The sequence below is a fragment of the Ochotona curzoniae genome, unplaced genomic scaffold (assembly GCF_017591425.1).
Source record: "Ochotona curzoniae isolate NIBS_2020 unplaced genomic scaffold, NIBS_Ocur_1.0 contig_2692, whole genome shotgun sequence".
Lineage (NCBI taxonomy): Eukaryota > Metazoa > Chordata > Mammalia > Lagomorpha > Ochotonidae > Ochotona > Ochotona curzoniae.
In genome coordinates this window covers 11,517,373-11,541,765 of record NW_024465556.1, presented here as the reverse complement: position 1 = coordinate 11,541,765, position 24,393 = coordinate 11,517,373, and positions in this window count along the sequence as shown.

Below are 24,393 nucleotides of genomic sequence, written 5' to 3'. Positions count from 1 at the left end.
CTGAAGAACACAGCAAAGCACCACAGTGAACATAAAACACTCCAGGGTAACATTTTCACTCACACTCTGTATTCAATATTATAAGCCAGTGATTGGTAACATTAAGCGTTAAGTCATCCCTGAGAGATGCTGCTGGGTGCATCAGTGTGTTGTCCCACAGAGATGGTGACAGAGGCATGGGTTGAATGATGAAGGAACTAAGGCATGAGAAATCAAGTGATTTGTCCAAACCCTGCCAGCTTTCACATGACAGAGTAGAACCAGGGTCTCTTCTCCATGTCCATGGAACTGAGTGAAAGTGGTTAGGATATTCTATTGTTTCTCTGAGGGCAAGTCGGTCATCTTCTCACTAACCATTAAAAATGTCTTTAGTAAAGATCTTCACAGGGAAAAGCCAGGATCTCATCTAAACTGCCTGACATCAGATCCTGCAGAGCCTGTACTTGCAGCTTTCCCGCTATCCTGTCTGTGGAAGGAGATAGAACAATTCACGTGAGACACAGGGAAGATTGTTGTTTATCTATTCATGTAACAGTTACTTTGGGTCTGGATTTGTTTTCAGTACTGGAACTGCAGCTCACAGACAAGTTTACCACATCTCTCCATTTCTAATAGACCCTGTATTCTGCTGAGAGAGACAGAAAGGAAATATTAGTGACTGTATAAATGAACAAATGCTTCTTGAAGGCTTGATAGGTACAAAATGAATACAAGTGGATAAGGTAGTAACGAGTGTCGAGGTGGGAACGTGGTTGTGTAATGTGACAGAAAGCCTAGACACCAGGGGACAGTCACTTCACAGAGCTCTATGGGAAGTAAGAACATCATGCAAGTATTGGGAGGTGATTCCAAGGCAGGACTGGGGACTGCTTTCAACCCAACTATTCAAGAGTTGAAAATCTAAGGATGATCTTCCCCTGCCTCTCAAAGCCGGGAGAGGCCATCCTAGAGTGCCCGGGCTGTTTCCTTTTCAAGAGATGTGTGTGACAGGTGTTAGTGAACTGAGTTGTTGTCACTCCAGATTTACTCCACTCCAGAAATTCCCCATATGTATTCTGATAGCTCTATTTGGCCTGACATCTGACCATTTTTAATTTTGTATTCATTTATTTTCATCGTATTTGAAAGTCATAGAAGTAGTCAGAGGTAAGTCTTTCATCTGTTGGTTCAAACTCACCCCTAAAGTGCCTACAGCAGCCAGGAGTGGACCAGGCTGAAGCCAGGAACCCAGCCCTCCATCCAGGTCACCTGGACACTTAAGCCATCATCCATTGCCTCCCATCCACTGCTAATTGTACGCATTAGCAGGAATCTGGATGGAAAGTGGAGTTGCCAGGACCCAGAGTAATCTGTCCAAAGTGCAATGTAGGTGCTTAAGGGTAAGACACAACTTAAATGCAGGATCACACACTCACCCCTGACCTCTCTGTAGTTCATGGACTTCTTTGACAATCTACCAAGAACTGTAGACTTTCTCTTTCCACCCCACCCTAAAAGTAAATATGTGCCTTTGATTTTGCACATAACAACATCTATCCTAAACCTACACACACACCCTCAGAATATATGGACATTCGTTAAGAATCCCAGGAAAGTGTTTGAGAACAACTCAACCACCTCAGCCCCAAGAGGACACTGAAGTTGTCATCATTTAGTAAAAGCTCCTAAGTAAACAGTAGCTCCAGGGAACACAAGGACAACGTGATGGTCCTTATAACTGTGTATTTATACACCAGACACCTTGGAACCATCAAAAACTAGACATTCAGAAGACAGATTCAAACTAGAAAGAATGGCGTTCATGTAAACCACTGTCAAGGATGTTTTCTGGCTCCTGAAATGGTGACTATTAATGATATTTATGTGTCTATCTCCCCCGAGAAATGGAATTCTTTGAGATCAGGGAGTGGGCTTCATTTATCTTAAGATGGTACTCCAGAAAAGTTCAATGAAAATAAAAATTTTAAATAAGCTGATTTGATACCAAATTTTTCTTAAATCTATGCATATAAAAGGTCTTCAGATGCTTCATAAAAACTTCATATTATGAGAAAAATATATATACAGGTTTCAAGTGGCCAGCAAGAGATTAAAATCCAACCTTGAATTCATTTAAACACAAAAGGAAATAATTACAGACTAGCTTTTTTAAAAGAGTTTATTATTATTATTATTGGAAAGGCAGATACACAGAGAGAAGGAGAAACAAAGATCTTTCATCCACTGATTCACTCCCCAAATGGCTGAAACTGCCAGAGCTGAACTGATTCAAAGCAAGGAGCCAGGAGCTTCTTCTGGATTTCCCATATGGGCATGTCCCAAAGGCTTTGAGCCATCCTCTGCTGCTTTCCCAGGCCATAAACCGGCAATTAGATAGGCAGTGGAGCAGCCAGGACAGAAACTGGCACTCCTAGGGAATGCTGGCACTTGGAGGTAGATCAGCTAGTTGATTAGCCATTGTAATGGCCCCAGATCTGGGATTGTTTTTTAAATATATTTTCTTCTTTCTCCAAGTTTTTTCTCTCTATATATACATATGGACATACACATATGCATGCATACTCAAATAGGTTACGGATTGAAGAAGACTTACTCAGACTCGTGAACTTGATTAGGGTTAAGGCTTGATCTAATTTTGGCATCTAGAAGGTATTCTCAGCAGAAGGTCTTTAGATCACTATACTTCTATTTTTCACAAAAAGTGAGATTATTTAAGCTTAAATCAGCCCTGCTTCTCCTTTTTCACCTGGTCATAGCATGGTCATTCCTCCATACGCAGTCCACTGTTGCCAATCTCCACCAGACACTGGGGAGTTGAAGGCTGCTGGACCCTGAACCCTGCACTTCCAATCTGTAAACTAAAAGGAACACTTTCGTCCTGAGAAGTTCCCTTTGGATATGTTAGTCAAAATCACAAAGAAATGACTAATTCTCTGTGTGTGTTGGGGGGGATTTCTCTCTTAGATGACCTGCCCCAATATCATATCATATCATATAATATAATATAATATAATATAATATAATATAATATAATATAATATAATATAATATAATATAATATCATATCATATCATATAAATATTCCCAGATATGCATATGCATACACACATATATTATATATATTATATATATACATTTTTTATATATATATATTCAAATTGTATCTTAACACCTACTTGATGGCAAGGATGAAGGGGGGTGAGCTGTTTCTAGTTCCTTTTTGAAAAATTCCAGGGAAGAATTTTTCCTTAATCAATTGAAGTCACCTGTCCCTCGCTAGGCCTTCCTCTGGGGCCAGGGCACTATGACTGTTCAGTTCCCCTATAGTACATAATTGAAAAAGGCATGGAATTTTCCTTAAGGCCAAGATATTTTGATCCAGAAATAAGGATAGCAGATGGCTTTGGACCAGAGAAAAACAAAAACTTCTGCAAACAAAAGTATTCATTTAACTTAATAATTTTCCATAATGTGCTAGATATTATGCCTAAGTATATTCCATGGATTATTTCACTTAATAGCCACTTCACAAATATGGGATAATCTACAAATTATGGACAATCTTAAATACAGGCTAAGCAATTATACAAGGAACTGTCAAAAAAATGCATAGTACAAAAAAAGGCATGGATTTCATTTTGGTAGCCAAATAAACGAAACTTGTAACTGCATACTTCCAAGAAATTTTTGAAATATCCAATACAATGGAAACTAATCAACAGCATTTTAGTGTTGTAGAGATAATAAGGATTTTGAATGAGAGAATTACATAATAAAGTGATGCTCCCAGGGAATTACTGCAGCAGTTGCCTGTTCTCTGTCACCAGGTCCCAGTGGACTGAATGCTGCTCCTGAGAAGCAGTGAGCAAAATCCTGGGTGTTCCAACTCGGAATGGGATCTGAGAGTTTTCTTACCAAACATTGCTCTACTTCTTCTTTATACCCTATGAAGAGTCTTCCTTTCCTTTGCCATTAGTTCCAAATAATGAAAAGCTATAATGACAGTGTTGAACTGAGCAGTGGTTGGGGAAACATCACCTGTTGATTCTAGCATTCACCTGCCAACATGGGGATAAAGACAAACACTGCCTCCTGACAGATAAAGGCGAGCCTCCAGGTAGAAGTGAAGGCACATTTCAGTTATTTTCTCTCTTAACAAGACTCGATGAAAGCCATCTCCACAGAGCCTGCCTAATTGGGCAGGGAACTCATTTCCGAGCAGCACTGGCAGAAGGAACCATGAGCAGATTAGCACATGCTGCCAGAAGCTACCCTTCTTTCCAAGGGGGTGCAGAGTTGTTCCTCCTGCAGTGCCCCAGTTCCCCACCCCCTCCAGGGGACCTTCATCAAATGGCTGTTTGCATATGTTTTAAACAGGTGGCTCCCTGGTTTATTTCCCAGCACAAACTCTTTGGTTTTCTAGTTATGCTGCAGAGAGATGTGCAGTTTACTTACTGCTCCTGAAAATATGCAAGATTTGCTTCCTGCTGTTCAGATGCCCCCAAAAAACCAATGTCAGTTATTTGTAGCCCTTCTGGGCCAGGTGAGAGAGACTCAAAAGCCAATTGTACCCTCTGCATGGGCACGCGCGCGCACACACACACACACACACACACACACACACACACACGCACACCACATGAGCACCTTTGTAGGTAGGGATACTCTATAGTCCAAAGAAGTGGCCTCAGTGGCTGAGTTCTCGACTCAACCTCAGCTCCTCTCTTGCATTAAAGCTCTCAGATGCCTGCCTCAGTGCCTTAAGCTGTCCTCTAACTTCCGACTGGCCATGACCTCTGACACCAGAGATTGTACCAGGTGAAATAAAAGAATAGTAATGGCTAATATAGTTAAGATGTTTTGTGCTAGATGTTTGACCTAAGTATCTAAGTTTAGGTCCCAAACAACTCAATAATTTCCTCACTTCAGCGAGGTGCACTTAAGGCTTGGAGTTTATTTAACCAAACCCAGTGTTCACACAGCTAATGAGGAACAATGCTGCTCTCCTTAATGGGGTTAAGGAAGGCAGTAGGTGCTCTGAACGCCCCACTACACTGCTGTCCAGATAGGGAAGTTTGTATTCAGGGAATCTCCGCTGCGCTTTGAGTCCATCCACCAGTGTTTGCTGCGAGCTCCCAAAAGGCACGTACTGTGCTACGCATTCATACGTTCCCTTCTGTTAAAAGAACTTCCATTTGTATTTGAAACAGGATGTACATGCCAGAAAATTTCATAAAAATATACTAAATAGTCATATAGAAGAGTTGTCAAACACCGAATCCAACACGGGTTCTTAATCTGGGATCTTTGTAGACTTCAGAGAAGTCTGAAAAGTCCCTTACACAGTACCAATTCTGACTTCATAGGTACATTCAGCCGGCTTCCCTGAACCAGTGGTTCTTTACCAACACCTGCTTTGCCCTCCAAAGATACTTGACAATGTCTGGGTACACTTTCAGGTGTTCCAACCAAGTGACGCTACCATCTTTTAGGAGCCAGGGGAGGGCACACATGCTTCTGAGCACACAGCATTCTGTGACACACAGGATGGCCCCCCACAGTGTGGCATTATTTCAAAATGGCAATAGTGCCAAGATGGAGAAAAATTAACATTTGATTCTGTAAGGTACCTTCGTCTATTCCAAGAAATCAGGCACTACCATCCAGAGCTACATTTGTGCAAGAAAGGACCCAGACAAGAAGAGTCTTTGCATCCCTGCAAACATTTGTCAGAATCTCACAGCCCCAACTTGCAGCCATAACTGGCTGTCTTGTAGGAAACTATAGTTCTGGTGTTGGAGCCTTCAAACAGGTTCATATACATTAGCCAGGATAATCCCTTTTTAAAAAAATTCACTGATTATGATCACTAATCACATCCACTAAGAACCTCCATAACAATACTGTTACTGTTTGGTTTAATAATGAAAAAGCACAATACAATCCAGGTGATGCATAAAACTGACCATCACAGACTTCATGATGCCATAATTTGTGTTATTTCACAAAATTATAATTTTAATATTAACCATCTTGAACCATTAATGGATTCCTTTTAAACATAGATACAGCTCAAGAAGCACCTCAGAGCAGCTGGCTCACAGGTGACCTGGTCACAAGGGCAAAGGCTTAGGAGACAAGATGAAAAGACGTGGGTCTAACCTCTGCCAGAACCTTTCTCACCACCAATCAAGGAAGATTTAGAGCAACTACTGTTAAGAGAGGCTTCCAAAATGCTTCTTGGTAAAGAGTTCATGTACCATGGTAAGTATATACAGGCAAGAAGTTTTAAAGGAGCCACTTGTTGCTTGTTGGATTAATAAAAACAAACATGGGGTGGGGCGGCGGAGATGTTAGCACAGAAATTCAGAAATTAGCGTCACAGAATCTTCAAATAAGAAAGAACCTCAGTGTTAATCTTGTCCAAATCAATCATGTCACAGATGAAGAGGCCTGAGCACCAGAAAGCTTGGTGGACCAGAACATTCGGTTCTTCAGGGCGCAGCCAGGATGAAGACTGCATCACAATGTTCCAGCCCTTCCAAACACATGTGCCTCCAGCAAGACATGCAAACATACACAGACTTAAACAGCAAGGCTGCCGCCTGCTCTGCAGAGCCTGCAAGCCAGCTCCGTACTGCTGGCATTTCCTCTGACAGATATCAGTAACTACAAAAGGGCACAGTGTTAGCACAAGACGACAAATGCTAAAATTGGCTTGTTTTCAAAACTGTCACTTTTTAAGGGGGTGAATGGCCTTTCTCTGAGTCTTTAAAAACCCCTGGATTTCAACCCATCAACATCTGCGCACTTCCTTCCATCAACACTTGCTATGAAAAATGTCATTATTCTATTTTTTAAGAGGCTAGTGTGATTGTGCTTAGTTTGTAATAACTGTTTTTGCGGAGAGGAGCCAGAAAAGATGAAGCTTTTACAGATAAGCCCTATTCCCAACATGCACCTAGGAAACACAGTGTCATCACACGTATCAAAAACAAAATACCCAGCTCTCCACACTGGTCCTCTCTGGCCCTATCTAGATTCAAAAAAGACAAATTTCTTGATGCTTATTTTCAAGAGCTTCATCTGTGTTCCACAGCCATTTACCTGATAAACCACCCAAACTAGAAGTAGAAATATGTCCCCCATCCAGTCTCTAGCTCCTAATTCTCTCTCCTGAAATCCATTAGTTAAGGATCTTCAGTACAAGAAACAAAAATCGGTAGTGAAATTAAGCAAACAGAAAATTCATGTGAGTTCCAAGTTCCTAAATAAGCTGACTATACATCTCTGAGAAAATCTTGCACTGAGAACTAAGAATCGCCGATGCAAGAATCAATAATAGGGTACAGCATTATGGTATAGCAGGTTAAGTTGATTCCTGTGATGCTAGCATTTCATATGAACATTGATTCAAGACCTGTTGCTCCGTTTCTGAATCAGCTCCATGCTGAGTGCACCTGGGAAAGCAGAAGATGATCCAAGCGCCCCATCCCTTGACAGCCCCACGGGAGACCCAGAAGAAGCTCCCAACTCCAGGCTTCAGCCTGCACAGCTCCGGCCGTTGTGGCCATTCAGTAAATGGAGTAGATGGAAGATCTCTTTGTGTCTCTGTCTCTCCCACCCTCTATGTAAGTCTGCCTTTCAAATAAATAAAAATGCCTTAAAATAATAATGAAAGTTATTCGCTTTTCCTTCAGCATAAAACTAGGAGAAGGGGGGAGGGAGAAGTGCTGCTCTCACTGCATGTCGCGACAGCCAGCAGTACAATTCTGGTTATCACTGGCCTCTTTAACAGAGAGCAGAGGCAAGGTAGTCACATTGCCAGGATTTAGAGGAAAATGTTGGTTTGGTCATAGTTTAATGCTTGCATAGTATCCTTCTTTCAGATTCTGACACAGACAGCCCTCTAACTAGTACGATGATTCCCCGTAGTACATGAAACAACTGTAGCAGCAGATTAGTCTTTCCTCTTGGCAGGTCACTTCTCTTCTGCAAGGCCATGGTGTCTCCCGACAGATCTCAGGAGGGAAGGCTTACTAAGTGGGAGCAAGAAGCTGGGCATCTGGCATCCACAGCCATACATTCCCAGGCTGTGCCTCAGCCTCATAAAGGTGGCCAGGTATGTGATTTGTATAAATGGCTTCAGTATTCACTCCTTACTTTTCACATCTGTGAAATGGAAATATAGTCATCCCTCAGTATCAATTATCAGTGGAGAATTGGTTCCAGGGCTAGAAAACCCAAATTCTCAAATGCTTAAATCCGTTACATAAAATAACATGCTTGCATATAAACTATCACATGTTCCCAAATACTTTAAACTAACTCTAGATTATTTGCAGTATCTAGCACATGAGCTATGTAAATACTGGTTATACTATATATTTTTTTGAGAAATAATGACCAAAAAAGTCTGAGCTTGTTCAATTTTTGCCAATGACCTATCAGAACTCATGAATTCAGAGGACCAATCATGAAGAAAATTATCTCCTAGGGCCCTGTGAAATTTAAAGGCGACAATGCAAAGCATGCAACAACAGTCAATACATTTTAACTAGTGTCTAACTTTCCTCATATAAAAAGGCACATTTTGAAAAAACGAAACTATTGTTTGCATTAAGAAGCAGGGTATATTTAAGGCTGTTCAGACAAAAAAGAATCCCCAAGAAATGAACAATCTGTTGTTTATTGCATGTGCGTTTCCCAATTACTCCAAGCAGAGAAATTCTCCTCTCCATACAAAATTCCCACTTGTTTTTCAGAGATTTCTTTCTCTCGAGACCAACTTAAGCCTTCTGAGTTTTTAGGCAGCATATTTATCTTTCTCCCTCATAGACAGACATGAACCATTATTTTTCTGAGAAATATAAAGGAAACTCTTCGATGCAATATTCACTCCATGTAATATTTCCAGACATGGAGTCATCACCAAGTCATATGTTTCAAAATGGGAAAGGAAGGGGCAGGTCCCAGGACCCATGTCCTAAACACCTCCTGTCCTTCAAGTATAGCTCACTGGCTGGTGCGAGAGGATGAACCCACCAAACTCTGCTTCTGCCTTCATTCTGGCCCTCTCTATCCATCACTGCATTGTCTCTCTTTCAACTAGCTTTCTCAGTCCCTCGGTCATTTACCTGCCCCTTCACCTTTAAATTCACATGATAAAATCATAATTTGGTTTCAGCTCCAAATTTGTAGAAGGACAATCTGATCAGACCAGCTTGACTAAACTGCCCACTGTGTTGTTATAAACAAAACCATGGCAGATGAAACCATTACAGGCTCTTTGGACCCATTCCTAGCAAGGACACAGTACAGACATTGGAGAGTAAGGTCAATCCACAATGAAAGAGAAGTTCATAGACAAACCCAAGGATCGAGTGCATTCCACTGACCACTGCATCATCAGACCTGAAATTCCCACCAAAAGGTATTCATTCAGTTAATACTATAAAAGACCCTTATTAAAAGTACATGGTTTGGGGCCTGACGTGGTGGCCTAGCAGCTAAAGTCCTTGCCTTAAACACAACCAGGATCCCAAATGGGAGCCAGTTCTAATCCCGGAGGCCCCACTTCCCATCCAGCTCCCTGTCTGTAGCCTGGGAAAGCAGTCGAGGAAGGTCCAAAGCCTTTGGACCCTGCACCCATGTTGGAGACCTGGAAGAAGCTCCTGGCTCCTGGCTTCAGATCAGCGCAGCACCAGCTGTTAAAGTCACTTGTGGAGTGAATATTTGGACAAAAGATCTTCCTCTCTGTCTCTCCTCTCCTCTGTATATCTGACTTTGCGATAAAAATAAATACATATGTTTTAAAAAGTACATGGTTTAGGGATGGCTCAATGGATTAACTGGTTAATCCTCTACCTACAACACCAGCATTTCATACGGGCACTGGTTCATGTACCACTTGCTCTACTTCCCATCCATCTCCCTGCTTGTGGCCTGAGAAAAGAGCAGAGGAGAGCTCAAAGCCTGTGGACCTTGCATCCATGTGGGAGACCTAAAAGAAGCTCCTGGCTTCAGATAAGCTCAGCTTCGGCTACTGTAGCCATCTTGGGAGTGAACCAACAGATGGAAGATAATTCTCTGTCTCTTCTCTCTCTGTAAATCTGCCTTTCCAATAAAAATACATCTTTTTTTTTTTTTTAAAAGTACACATTTTCTAGAGGTGTCATAGTCCAAGGTATTTTCCCTTATTGACATCTATCAATGAATGTTTGTCTGGGACATGGGGCATAAACCCTTTGGCGATGTAAGAGAGCTGAATGTTTGTGGAATAAAAGGCATTGTAGAGAGCAGTTCCTCTAAAGCATCCGGGAAGGTGGTGAGCTAGCTCAACACATACAGAAACTGAAAAGAGATGGAGGAAGGGCGCAATTAGAGACTCTGGAAAGACCATGTAATTCTCCCTAACAACTCTGTCCACAGCCAGGGCTCTTTTAAAACCAGCATTAACCAGTGACCCCAGTTTTTCTTCAGAAAATGGGACGAAATGAGAAACCAGAGCTCAGGAGAGGATAAAATTGTTGTGCCCTGCATGCAGGAGAATTAAGCTACAGGGAGATACTTTCCAGATGTAAAACTAAAATACACACTTTGTCAAAGAACGCTTGTGCTAATTCAAAGGGAAGGAAATGGTCACGAAAAAGTGTGCTTTGGATATGCAAACATTGGAGGATACTAGATAGGACAGCATTAGATGGAAAATGGATAAATTAGAGCTGTGTAGAAGTCAGAGTCAATGGAAGAGGTGGAGATGGAATATCGAACCTATTTTCAATTTGAAAGATATTCACTGTAGCAAACAGCAACACATTAAGTCAAAAAAAAATTAGTCGAGGGACTGAGTGGGATTATAGTTCTATGGAAATGGAATTCACTTCAGACTATTAGTCAGTGAGCTTCTATTAATTAAGAGGTCACAGTGTGCATTCCAGTGGGTTTTCTCTTTACACTGCAATAAGCCCAAATTTGAGTTAATGATTGATTAAATAAATTGCCTTTCATGTTACCTCTGTTCTTGGTTTCCAAGGTCTCCCAACAGCATCAAAGGTGATGCCCTTGGGCTTCCAGCAGTCCTGTTTTAAAGAAAACAAAGAAGCCAAAAAACAAAACAAAACAAAACAAAAAATAAACTGTTGTTTCTCTACAATAGGATTTGGCATTATAGTACAGTGGGTTAAGCTGCTGCCTCCAATACTGTTATCCCATTTGGGCACCAGATCATGTCCTGGCTACTCCATTTCTGATCCAGTTTCCTGCTAATGTGCTTAGGAAAGAAGCAGAAGATGATCCAAGCATTTGTGCCCCTGCCACCCACATGGGTGACTCAAAGTCTCTAGCTATTGGCTTCATTTTGCCCTGGTTACCGCAGCCATTTGGGGAGTAAGCCAGTGGATGGAAGACATCTCTCTGTGTTTCTCCTGTTGTTTTTTTTTTTTTGTAACTCTGCCTTTCAAGTAAAATAATTTCTTTATAATGACTATTACATACAGTAAATTCTAAATGTATAATACATTTTACATGATAATTAATGTATAATAAATATTATACATAACAAATCATTTTTATAATAGTTGGGGAGGGGAGACATCTGCTCATTCACTACCCAAATGGCCTTAGTGATCATGTCTGGGTCAGGCCAAAGCCAAGGGCTTCTTCAGGTCTTTCATGTGAGTGCAAGGGCCCAAGCACTTGGGTCATCCTTTGCTGCCTTCCCAGGCCTTTATCATGGAGCTGGATCAGAAGTGGAATGGCCCTGGCTCAGATCTGTGTCCACATTGGGATGCCATAAACAGAGGCTGCAGCTTTAGCCACCATGCCACAGTACTGAGCAATCACCTAATGCCTTTCATGGGACACATTAGCAGCAAGCTGGGAATTAGGAGCAGAGCCAGGGCTCTAACCCAGACACCTGATGTGGTTGGTGTGTAGGCATGGTAACTGCTAAGCTAAGCACCCACTGCTATAGACAAGTTTTATTTATCTTCTCCATTTTTTGCATTTAAAAACAAAAAATCAAACTCCAACACCAGCACTGCAGCATAGATTAAGCTACATTTGTGGCACTGTACTGATTTGAGTCTCAATCACACCACTTCTGCTCCAGCTCCCTGTTAATTGCCTGGGAACACAGCAGATGGCCCAAGTCCTTGGGAGCCTGTACAATGTTGGAGACCCAGAAGAAACTCCTGATTCCTGCTTTAGGAGCAACCCAACTCCAGCCATTGTGGCTTTTGGGGGGAATTAGCCAAAAAATAGAAAGTCTCTTCCCCTGCCTCTCCTTTTCTGTCTGTGATTCTGTCTTTCAAATTAAAAAAAAATGAATCTTTTAAAGGAAAAAAAAACATTCCAAAGAGACCATGGTACAACGCCCCTAATCCCATGCCAAGACCACCTCTCCAATGGTGGACTTGCTACTTCATGTAGCCAGCTCCTGAGGTCTTGTATAGCTCATCTCTATCGGCTCAGCTACTTGTCTAGTACTCACGCTGTTGGTTTTGTTTTGTTTTTCATTATTCTCCTTCAAATCCTTCTCAGCCATATGCTTGTTAACTTTTAGCATGTTATTTCCTGCACTTAAATTTTAAAACTCACCTACTTTTACACTTGAAACTTTTCATTTTGTCCTATGTATCTTAATCTTTTATACCTTTTATTTTCATGACTCTAACCTTTTATCTCATTGGCTCTTAGCCTTTTCTCATTTATTTTAAATCCCATCCACTTTGTCTTTTTATTATTTTTTAATGTTTAACCATTAACCTTTATTTGGACTTTAGTTCTCTTATACTTTTACCTTCTTTCTTAATTTTTTCTCTAACATTACTCTTAAGTTTTTCAATTATGCATTCTTGTAATTGTCTAACTTTTCTTCATGAAATGAAAGTTCCCTCTTCTGCATGTTCCTTTATAATTTCATGTACTTTAAATTTTTAGAGTAACTTGCAATAAAGTCAAAGGTTATAGTCACCATCCCACAAGTGAGGTCAGAGTCTTTTTATTTATTTCTCAACTGGACTTTAAGGCCCTTCTTCATGTATCCTTGGTGTCCCTGCCATGCACTTCTAGACCTACCTACAAAACTCGGGGAAGTCCTACTAGGTAGAAGGGCAACTCCTTCCAACATCCCCAGACTTAGACCTGCGGGCTTGCTACAATTCATGGGACTAGGTCAGATGTTGTCACTTTTACCAATCTGGACCCTGCAGGAGGCTCTGCAATGATTATGGCAGAGATGAACGTTTTGTTCACTCTAAATTTATAGGGATATTGGGCTGGTGCTGTGGCTCAACAGACTAACCTTCCACCTACAAGCACCAGAATCCCATGTGGGCATTGGTCTATGTCCTGGTTGGTCCATTGCCAGTCAAGCTCCCTGACTGGGGCCTGGGAGGGCAAAAAAAGGATGACTAAAGTCCTTGGGACCCTGTACCCACATGGGAGACCTGGAAGAGCCTCCTTCCTGGCTTCAGATTGGCTCTGCTCTGGCTGCTGCAGCCACTCAGGGAGTGAACCAGTGGATGGAAGATTTTTCTCCCGGTCTCTCTGCTCTGTAAATCTGCCTTTCCAATAAAACTGAATAAGTATTTGAAAAAATTACAAAAATAAATTTATGAGGACATAAGAGAAATAAAAATAGAAGTATACAGGGGAAAAAATGGAGAGAGAAAGGGCAAAGAAAGTGGGAGGGAGGATTTAGTGGGTTTACGTAAAAAATGCAAAAATATCTTAATACTAGCTTAAAGGAAAAATAACTGGAAAAAATAAAAATAACATATGCCAATTATGATATATCTAGGTATCCATTAATTATATAGGACTTATGATTATTACTCTAATATTATATATATATATATGATTGAGCCCCAACATAGCTTAATAACAGAAAAGTTACATTTCAAAAAAAATGATGAAAGGATTCTATGTGTGAGTAAGTAATGACAGACAAGGACAGACAAACTCAGCATGCAGTACCCTCAATGACTCTGGTGAGACCAGTGGCCATGGAACCTCCTAATCAGTGTGTCAAGGGAGACCTTCTAAGGAGCCTGTAAGTAGGCTAGCCTCAAATAGGAGAGTTCCAAACTAGCCTATCCGGTATCTTAGTGGGGCCATAAGATGATCTTCTTAGAGTACAACTGCTGGGTGGTCTCTTTCTCACTCTGCTTGCTAAGGAAAACCTGGACTTATACGGCATTTTAACACAAAGGGGTTGTTTGTAGGTTTGGGGGAAGCTATTGTTAATTTGCCAAGAATGGTACTGACCAAACAGGTCCTCAGAATATTAAAATTTATGAGAAAAATGAGGCACAGTTCCTCCCTTGGCCATGGAGCTAGGGTCTAGGGCAAGAAATGGAGCTAAAGGATACATCTACCACCAGACTAAGAATCCTGTCCACACAGATATAGGGCTTGGCGCGGTGGCGCAAGTGGTTAAGGTCCTTGCCTTGAACGCCCAGGATCCCATATGGGCGCCGGTTCTATCCCAGCTGCCCCGCTTCCCTTCCAGCTCCCTGCCTGTGGCCTGGGAAAGCAGTCAAGGATGGCCCAAAGCTTTGGGACCCTGCACCCGTGTGGGAGACCCAGAAGAGGCTCCTGGCTTCGGATGGGCATAGCATCGGCCATTGTGCTCACTTGAGGAGTGAATCATTGGACGGAAGATCTTCCTCTCTGTCTCTCCTCTCTGTATATCCACTTTTCCAATAAAAAAATAATAAAAATAAATCTTTAACAAAAGAAATAACAGATATAATTCTGAAAACAAGTTAAAATTGTGCTCTCAGGGGGAATATTCTTGATTTAATGTACTTCTTGTTAACCTCAAGTCCAAATCGATACATAACCCTAAAGAGAAACTCTCCCATCAACTGGTTCTACCTCTTCAGTATACAATCTAATCAATTAATTTTTTAAACTATTCTCATCAATTCACATTCCAAGCCTATCTACTGTGGAAGAGAGACAGAGTATTATAAGGAATTGAGTCACATAACCACGGTGGCTGAGAGATCCCATTATCTACCACCTACAAACTGGAGGCCCAAGAAAGCCAGCTGTGCGGTGACAGCCTAAGTCCAAAGGCTTGTGAACTAGAACTGCTGATGGGCAACCCAGCTAAGTTGTAGAAGACCAGGGTCCCAGCTTGCAAATAGGCTGAGAAAGTGAAATCTCCCTTCTTTCACCATTTGATCTGCTCAGATATCCAATGGCTTGACTAGAGTCATGCATATTTAGGAGAGTAATCTACTCCGTGTGTTCTCCAGATTCACAGGTTAACCTCAACCAGAAGCATCCTCACAGCTCACCCACAAATATCTCAGTACTACATCCAGTCAGGTGGACATACCAAATTAGTAACCAGTCCACCCCCCATCCACTTGAAATCCATACATACCTCTTTACACCATGCTTAATCTTGAATTAGAGACAATGATAAACTCATACTCACACCTAACATGTTACACAGGCTCACATGTCTCCCTTAGTACCATTTCTTTGCTCAGGAGAAAGCATCCTTGAGTAGTATTACTCTTCTTTTAAAAATGTTTTTTAATTTATTTAAAAAGTAGAGTTACACAGAGAGGGAGAAAGAATCGTCCATTCAGTTGGTTCACTCCTCAAATGGCCATAATAGCCAGGTCATGCCGAGGAGCCCAGAGCTTTTTCTGGGTCTCCCAGGTGGGTACAAGAGCCCAAGCACTTTGACCATCTTCTGCTACTTTCCAAGGAAAGTTATTAGCAAGGAGATAGATCAGAAGTGGATAGCCAGGACCTGAATTGGTGCCCGTTTGGTATACAAACATCATAGACAGAGGCTTTGCCTGCTATGCCACAACGCTGGCCCATTACTCTTTTTCTTGATATCCTCTAATAGCATGATGTAAAATTAATAATACTAAAATAAATCACACTATGTCATGTTAAAAGAGAGGGAGTTGGGCCCGGCGCGGTGGCGCAAGTGGTTAAAGGTCCTCGCCTTGCACGCCCGGGATCCCATATGGGCGCCGGTTCTAATCCCGGCAGCCCTGCTTCCCTTCCAGCTCCCTGCCTGTGGCCTGGGAAAGCAGTTGAGGACAGCCCAAAGCTTTGGGAACCTGCGCCCACGTGGGAGACCCAGAAGAGGCTCCTGGCTTCGGATCGGCATAGTATCGGCCCGTTGCGCTCACTTGGGGAGTGAATCATCGGACGGAAGATCTTCCTCTCTGTCTCTCCTCTCTGTATATCCGCCTTTCCAATAAAAAAATAATAAAAATAAATCTTTAAAAAAAAAAGAGAGGGAGTAAAACAGCTAGGTTATACCAATACACATAAACATATAGACATATTCATAACAAAATGAGGAATACTCATAGCAATTACTCTATTATTCTATAACTAGTCATGTGGTCATAGTATTTATAACTATTTTCTTCAACTACCCACTCTGTACTGCCTTTGTCCTTGGCCAGCACCTCAGTTGATCTTTACATAGTGGAATATTCAGAAATATTATCCAGTAAGGACAAAAATGTTGCCCTTCCATGACGGAAGTAGCCTATGTAATCAGCATGACATCAGGTAGCTTCCCATCAGATAAGACTGCATACTGAGGACTTAGTGTCAGCTGGTTGATGGCGGGTGAGACACTCAACTGCAGTGCATAAGTCAATCTTGAGAAGTAAAATACACGTGCCAATCACAGTTCCTTTGTTCATGAATCTATGGGTAGTGACAGGGATGACCTGATCAGAGCACGAGACTGGAATCCACAGACTGGGTCATCCTATCCCTTTGGTTATTAAAAGACTCTTGTACTGAAAATTCACATTTATACAAATATTGCCTCATTTCTTATCCTTTCAGAAATGTCTATCTACATACTTCTTCCCCAAATGATAGAAAATAGCCTGACTCCATTTGTCACAACCCTTGAAAATACTTGTTGACTGATCATCTCCCTAGTTCAAGACCTCAATTCAGAAAATCAACAAACAATTTCACTTCCAAAAACAGATTACGCATATTCTGCCTTGAGCAAGATAAACATAAGTGCTGGAAAACCTGTTCTCCGCAACAGCATTCAACATATGCTAACATGCATTTCCCTACATCTGAAGTGTGTCCCGTAAGCAATAAAGATGTATTGGAATGCTGAAAGCAGGAATAATAATGCATTGACATTTTAGATGTTTAGTATTAGAAACAGTCAACTGATCTTTGATAAAAGTGCTGAGAACAAACATCACAGAAAACATTCTTATCAACAAATGAGGTTGGCAAAACTGGGTATGCATTTGTAAAGAAAAGGAAATTAAATCCACAGCTGTCATTATAGGCAAGACCATCTCAAGTTAGATCAAAGTCCTAATCATAAGACTTCATACAGTTCAAGACGTTGGTGCAGGCAATGATTTCTTGAGAAAGTTTCCAAAAGCACAGGGAATAAAGGCAAAGTCAGACAAGTGGTATTGTGTCACACTTAGAAGTTTCTGCAGAGCAAAGGAACCAATCGTTACAGTGAAGAGATGTTTGACAAAATGGGAGACAATAATTGCAAACTACTTCTCTGAGAAATAATATCCAGTGTAAGAAACTGAAAAAAATTAACAAAAAACAATCAAGAAATGAGCAAAGAACCTGAATAGACAGTCTTCAAAAGAAGATCTGTAAATGGTGAATAAATCCATGAAAAAATGCTCAACTTCACTAGCCATCAAAGAAATGCAAACCCAAACCAAAATGAGATACCACTAGCCCCTGTTAGAATGGCTATCACAAAAGAAGAAGAAGATAATGAATGCTGGTAAGAATTTGGAGAACAAGGAGCTCTTATGTACTATTTTAGATGTTTATTTTTATTGGAAAGGCAGATATGCAGAGAAGGAGACACTGAGAGAAATATCTTCCATCCACTGGCTCACTCTCCAAGTAGCCAGTCAAAATGGCTGGAGCTAAGCTAATCCTAAGCCAGGAACCAGGAGCTTCTTCTGGGTCTCCCATGTGGGTGCAGGGTCCCAAGGCTATGGGCCATCCTCAAGTGCCTGCCTGGGCCACAAGCAGGGAGCTGGATGGGAAAAAGAGCAGGTGGGATACAAATCAGTGTTCATATGGGATCCTAGCACATGCAAGGCTAGGATTTACCCAATAGGCTACTGTGTAGGACCCTATATATTGTTCATGGAAATGCAAATCAGTATAGCCACTTTGAAGAACAGGATACAGATCCTTGAAAAAACTAGAAATAGAGTTTTCATGATTCGTTAATCCTACTAGGAATAAAAATTTTTAAATAATAAATATCAAAGATATACCTTTCTATGTTTATTATTGCACCATTCATAATAGCCATATGTAATCAACTAAAGTACCCATCATCAGATGAGTGGGTCAAGAATATAGAGCATATACACACAATGGATTATTATTTAGCCATAAAAAGAACGAAATCCTGTCATGTGCAGCAAAATGGATGGGCAAGGAGGACATCCAACAGAATCAGACACAAAAAGACAAATACCACTTGTTCTGTTTCATGTGCAGAAGCTAAAAGAACTCGACCTGAACAATGGCACAGTAATTACTCGATGCAGGGGAGTGTGGTGGGGGATACAGTTTAAGAAAGAGTTACTGACTCAGAATTAGATCAAATGAATAAGTGATGTTATGCAGCTTATTATGCAGCTTAGTTGGGTAACTATAGTTCACAATAACCTATTGTTTTTTATGATAAAGTGGAGCAAAGGAGCTCTAGGACTCCAACCAGAAAGTAGTATCAAAGAAGGGAAAAGGTTGATTACCCTAACTCAACCAGCACACATTCTATACATATGTCAAAATGTGTCACTGTGTGCCACACACATGTGTAATCACTGTCACCAAAAAAAGTTAAATAAAAGTAATAGTGCAAAAAATTTATGAAAGTCTGATTAAAGAATATACATATCGGGGTGCTAAAAAGGGGCTTTGACCATGCCAGTGTGTTCAATGATAGAAGTAGTTTTAGCTGCAGGTCAGGAGTCAGCCAAGTCATTGCAAGATTTTTCCTCGAAACTTTGTGTTTCCTTATCTGTGAAGCGGAGTAACATCAGTTACTCCAAGAGTTTTCCTAAAGACGAAATTACACAATTCATGCAAACTCTTTACCATAGCATCTTCAATATAACAAATGCTAAACCAGTGCTAATTTTTAGAATGCATAAACGAGAATAATGATTGAAAGACAGCTTTCAGTAATTGAGCCAGTGTGACTAAGCAAATGGTGATGTTGACACAATTTGACTTGTTTTGACAAAGAGGAAAACTAGGGTCCTATTGGGACAGAATTTTCACACTCCCAGATGTTATAGGCCTAGGTTTGGAAATAAAATAGGGTAATAAATGTTACTTCCTATGTCATAACCATTTCTTCCAACACATTTACCCATTTTTATTGAACATCACTCCTGGACACTTTTCTCATTTGCCTTGATTCTGAAAAACATCACTAAGCCCATTTCTATTGCTTCCTCTTTCATTAACACCAGCCTATCTAAGTGCATCTGCCTGCTTTATTGAGTGTTACTTCTCCTCCCTGGTATTAAGGAAAATGTTAACTAAATCCAGTGGACGCTTTTCCCCAAAGGGGCTAGGCCTTATTCATCACAAATCTTGTATTCTTCCCCTCTACAGTCAGTTTCCAGAATCACAGTTGGCTTTTTAAGTAGAACATTTGGAACTAATTCACAGATACCATTATAATCACATCTGCCACATCTACAAATGGCAATTGATATGCAGCGCTTATCAACCCCTAAATCAGAAAAACCAAGAGGGAGCAGGATGGACTAAAGTGAATTGATGGGGGAAAGTCTAGAAAGTTTAGATCTTTCAAGTGGTAGAATAACATATATGCAGCCCAATTTAAAAGTTCTCCTTTTATTAAGTTGCGCCTGCCTGTGAGGACAGTTGCAGTCCTACAATGACAAATTCACACAGAGTGGTGAAGCAGGTACCTAACACCCAAACAAAGGCAATTTTTCCACTTCATGATCTGGTTTTATATTGAATATCATATATTCTCTGTTTCAACTTTTTGAAAGTTTGTCTGGAACTTTTCTTCGAAAGGTTTTTTTTTTCTTATTTCCAATGGCTTATGTTGATAAAACATGCTTGCTTATGTCAGAAGTGATCAAGTAATCACCATGGCAGTTACACACTCCTCTAAAGAGAACATGTGCAACCACAGAAGCCCTCCCCAGTTTAGGGAGGAAAAGGTGCAGGAAAAGAAAGATTTTTTTTTTTAGGAAGGAAATATATGAGGTTCAATTATAAACTCAAGCTTTATTAGCTTTCCTGCATTGCCCTGTTGTTCAGAGGTTTCCAAATCTTGGCTCCACTGCACAGGGCTCTGTGACCTTCCGCATCCTTATCAGTAAGAGGGGAACAATGCCAGTACGAGAACTACAACTAATTCAACCCCAAGGCAGCTGACAGGGAATGCCAACGATGAGATGTGAGAAAGCTGTTTATATCATGGATTATCGAGTTAGAAAAGAAAGCTTCAAAATTTTAAGTCGTGAGCTTTCATTTCTAATATTTCAGAATTACAAGCTACTTAGCACAAAAAAAGAACAAGAAAGAAAAACTGCAACATGGGCAGAACCTAAGAGAACTGATAAAAGTCACCAATGAGCAGCGGAGGCTATCTACTTGCACATTAGTCTAATGAGCACCTACCTGATGCCTTCCTCTCCCCAGCCAGGGAGAAGAGAGGACAGGCAAAACCTAGGACAAACCTAGGAAGCCTAGGTTTTAAGGCTCAAGTGGCAACTTCAAATGGAACAATTCTTTCTTTTCCAGGACCATCGAACAATCACTTGGCTCAGTTTCTTTTTCGGTGGAAGGCAATGGAGCTGAACTTGCTTTAGGATATTCTGGTGCAGAAAAAAAAAGTCTAAAGTTTTCTGCAATGAGCTTCATCACTCAACTGGAGAAGAGACCTGGGGTTAATAAAATGTGCTGCAAGAAACTGAACACATTCAAGACTTAGGCTGTGATTCTGCTGTTTCTACTGCCCCAGTTCTGATCCGCGTCTTGCTGACACCCTTACTCCAATCCCTCTGCGGCATCATCTCAAAGAGCAAGGAACCTGAGCGGTTTCTAAATCTCTGTGCTTCCAATGAAGTGCGTGTTTCTGAGTCCCATCTGTTACATATTCAACATTTCCCCTACCTTACCTTTAAGCATTTTGATGCTGCTGTATTGCAAAAGTGACCTTCCAGAAACAGGAAAATAGCACCTCTGAGTTAGTAATCACTTGTTACATTGCCTCTAAAATGGCCATGCAGGCTGTATAGATTGAAAGATGTGCTTGCTCCCCCACACCATTAAAATTGCAAATAAACCCAAAGAAAGTGGCTGCTCAGCTGGCGGGAAGGGAGGAGGAAGGTACAAAGATGGCTCCTTTCTGACCATCTCCGAGTGAGAAATTACAGATGGTCAACAGGGGAGGTCGGAAGGGTGTTAAACATGGGCCTTCTCTTCTGCTCAGGGAAAACAGTGAGGGGAAAAGTAAGTATAGGGAGGGGCAGGTTCTGCTAACAGCAAAGATTTCTGACATTTGAAGAAAGAATCGCTTCACAGGATCAAGTTGCAAAGTAGATGAAGGGCATAGTCTCAACCCAGCTCTAACCACATAAAAGCCCTTACAATGAAGCATTTCTCCATGCATATCCGAGACTGTCAGAAGCTTCCCTTATGCACAGAACTGGCACAACTTTACACACTCAAAAGGAGTGCTATAAAACTACCCTGAGAATGGGAGAGAGAAATGAACACTACACAGAGGGTGGACAATTCCTCAATTGTGAGGGTCAGGAAGAGTGCTCGCAATAGACCTTCAATGCTTTTCTTATCTCTACGCCCGAGTGCAGCCCCACAATGCCCATCAGTAAACGTCCACCGGTGCTTTATGACTTGCTCACTTCTGCTGATTTCACTTTCCTTCATTTTTTCAGAGAGAATGTCGAGCCTTCATGGTTCCATCAGACGGAACCGTGAATTCCTTTCTGTTTCGGTGCTGGGAGCTTTGTATCAATTTATTTACTCTCGGTGTTCCATGGTTGCTAGGAGTCTTCCCTTCCTGATGGGTATATTCAATTTCTGCTCTGTCTGGGAAGGCCTCACTTCATAAATCTGTAATCAAGCAAACCACTGGAGAATGTGGCAACCCCAGGGTTGAAGGGTTTTTATTTTTTTTTTACATGGGTCATATTTTTCCTCCCTTTGCCAAATGATATTGAAATATTCATGGAAAATTAACATAAGGCACATCCTGCTTTATGAGGAAATGTTGCAGAACAATATCTATAATTGATGCATAAAACATAAGTTTTCTATTTTCATATGCAAAAACAGACCTACATATATCAAGGGTTTATTACTCGAGGTTTCCTCAAGTCCCTGAATCTTCACTACGGTATCTGGAACATAACAAACTTAATTAAGTGTTCTCTGCTTTAAATACTTTAGGTCTTTAAATTTGCATAGAACATTCCTTCAAGTTTTTGTTATAATTTTCAGATCTAGAATATTAAAGAGCAAAGGCTAAAGTAAAACACCTGCAAAATTTTTCTTCTTCTCTTGCTGTTGACCAGGAATGGGGAGCACACTGGAACCAGAGTTTTGCAAATTCCTAAGGTTTAGATAACTTTATATTGTAAACATAGTGTGTAATGGTAAAAAAAAAACCAAAGAATATTTTCATTTATTAAACATTTTTTTCTAAGGAAATAATTGGTCTACATAGAGTAAAACTGACACAGTTTCACCGCTGGGTGTCAGAGGAAGTGAATCAATATGAATGGAAAAATTTCCCACTTAATCCCGCAACTGACTGGGGCAAGAGAGGCCAGTTAGAAGTGTATTCAGCTGTTTCTTGTTCTCTCTTGCCCCAAAACAGTACTTAGCATTGTTGGACACAAATTTAGGTAGAGGTTTGGTGGTAGTGGTACATTGGCTTTACGCATCCATTCCAGCTCCAACTTGGATGACTTGTCAAACTTGAAACATGAAATCAGCCACAGCAAGGAATTTACATCACAAGAATCAGGACCATAAATCAGGTCTTCCTTCTTTTCCTTCATATCACCTCTCCTTTCCCCACAAGTTGTTAAATAATTACCAGCACCCTCTTGGTTGATGGTGACTTTGAAAGATCTCTAGTCTCAAAGAGCAGTTTTCATGCAAGACTTTCATTGGTTCTGCTATGACAGTGCCCCAAGCACAACTCCACTACTAGGTCCCAGGACCAAATGAAGACAGTAACTTGCACACCATATGAGGAGCCACTGTATCATGTATGCTGTATCGCCTGAGATCATAAACATTTCCACAGGACATTCTCCAGTCTGGTTTAGCATTTCAGCCAGTGTTTTCTTCTTATTAAACAAACAAATGAGAAGAGTCATTCTTAATAGTTGTGCTTTTGGAAAGGCATAATGGGTCTGATATTCCCTGTTTGCACTTTCAACTTGTGCCATCGTCCAGCGTTCCATGTGAAACACACATTCAGTGAGCCAAGGTCTCACTCAACACTTGGGGAAATCTCAATAATGGCTTAATGCGTGAATTTTAAAAAAAAGTCATAATGGCTTGACTATTTGGTTGAATCCAAAAGATGGTCTGTAATAATTCAGTTCATTTTCTGATCTCTCCAGACAAAGCCTCTTTAGATCACAGCCCAGTGTTTCCTGATAAAACAAAGTGTGTTCTGATTCTAGCAACTTGGGTCCGGTACCCCTACTTTCCACACCCCCAGTCACATCAGCCTACCACCAATGGCTATCTTTTCTCTCTTTAGGGTCTGGTAGAGCTTGCTGCAGTCCCAGGTGTCAGGACAGGAGCACCCAGTACTGCTGCTACTGCCACCTGTCAGCTGGTACAGACACAAGCATTGCTGCCACCTATCAGCTGGTGCATGGACGGGTCCCACACATTGCAAATCTCTGGGACTTTTAGAGGAAATGCTCAATGAAGAAGATGAGAAACTAAAGCTTAGGTGAGAAACACATGTATGAAAAAAACTATTTCTGCAGGGGAGCAACTTCTTAAAGTAAAATAATTTAAATTAAGCTTCTCATTTCCATTTTCTCATGTATAGAGAGGTGGTAGCTAACACTGTGTCAGCTCCTTTAGCAGAAAGTTTTGCATACAGAAGGTATGCCATGCTAGCAGATGTTTCAGAGAATTAATCAACCAAATTCCATTAATGATTCTCATCATTTTTTCACCCAATTCATGGGATGTTAAGTTTTTGTTTTTGTTTTTGTTTTTGCTGTTGATAGGGAAAAAAAACCAACATTCTTGCAAATATTATGAAAAACTATTTCTGCACACATAACATGAAGACAAATTTTGGTGGTTCACAGT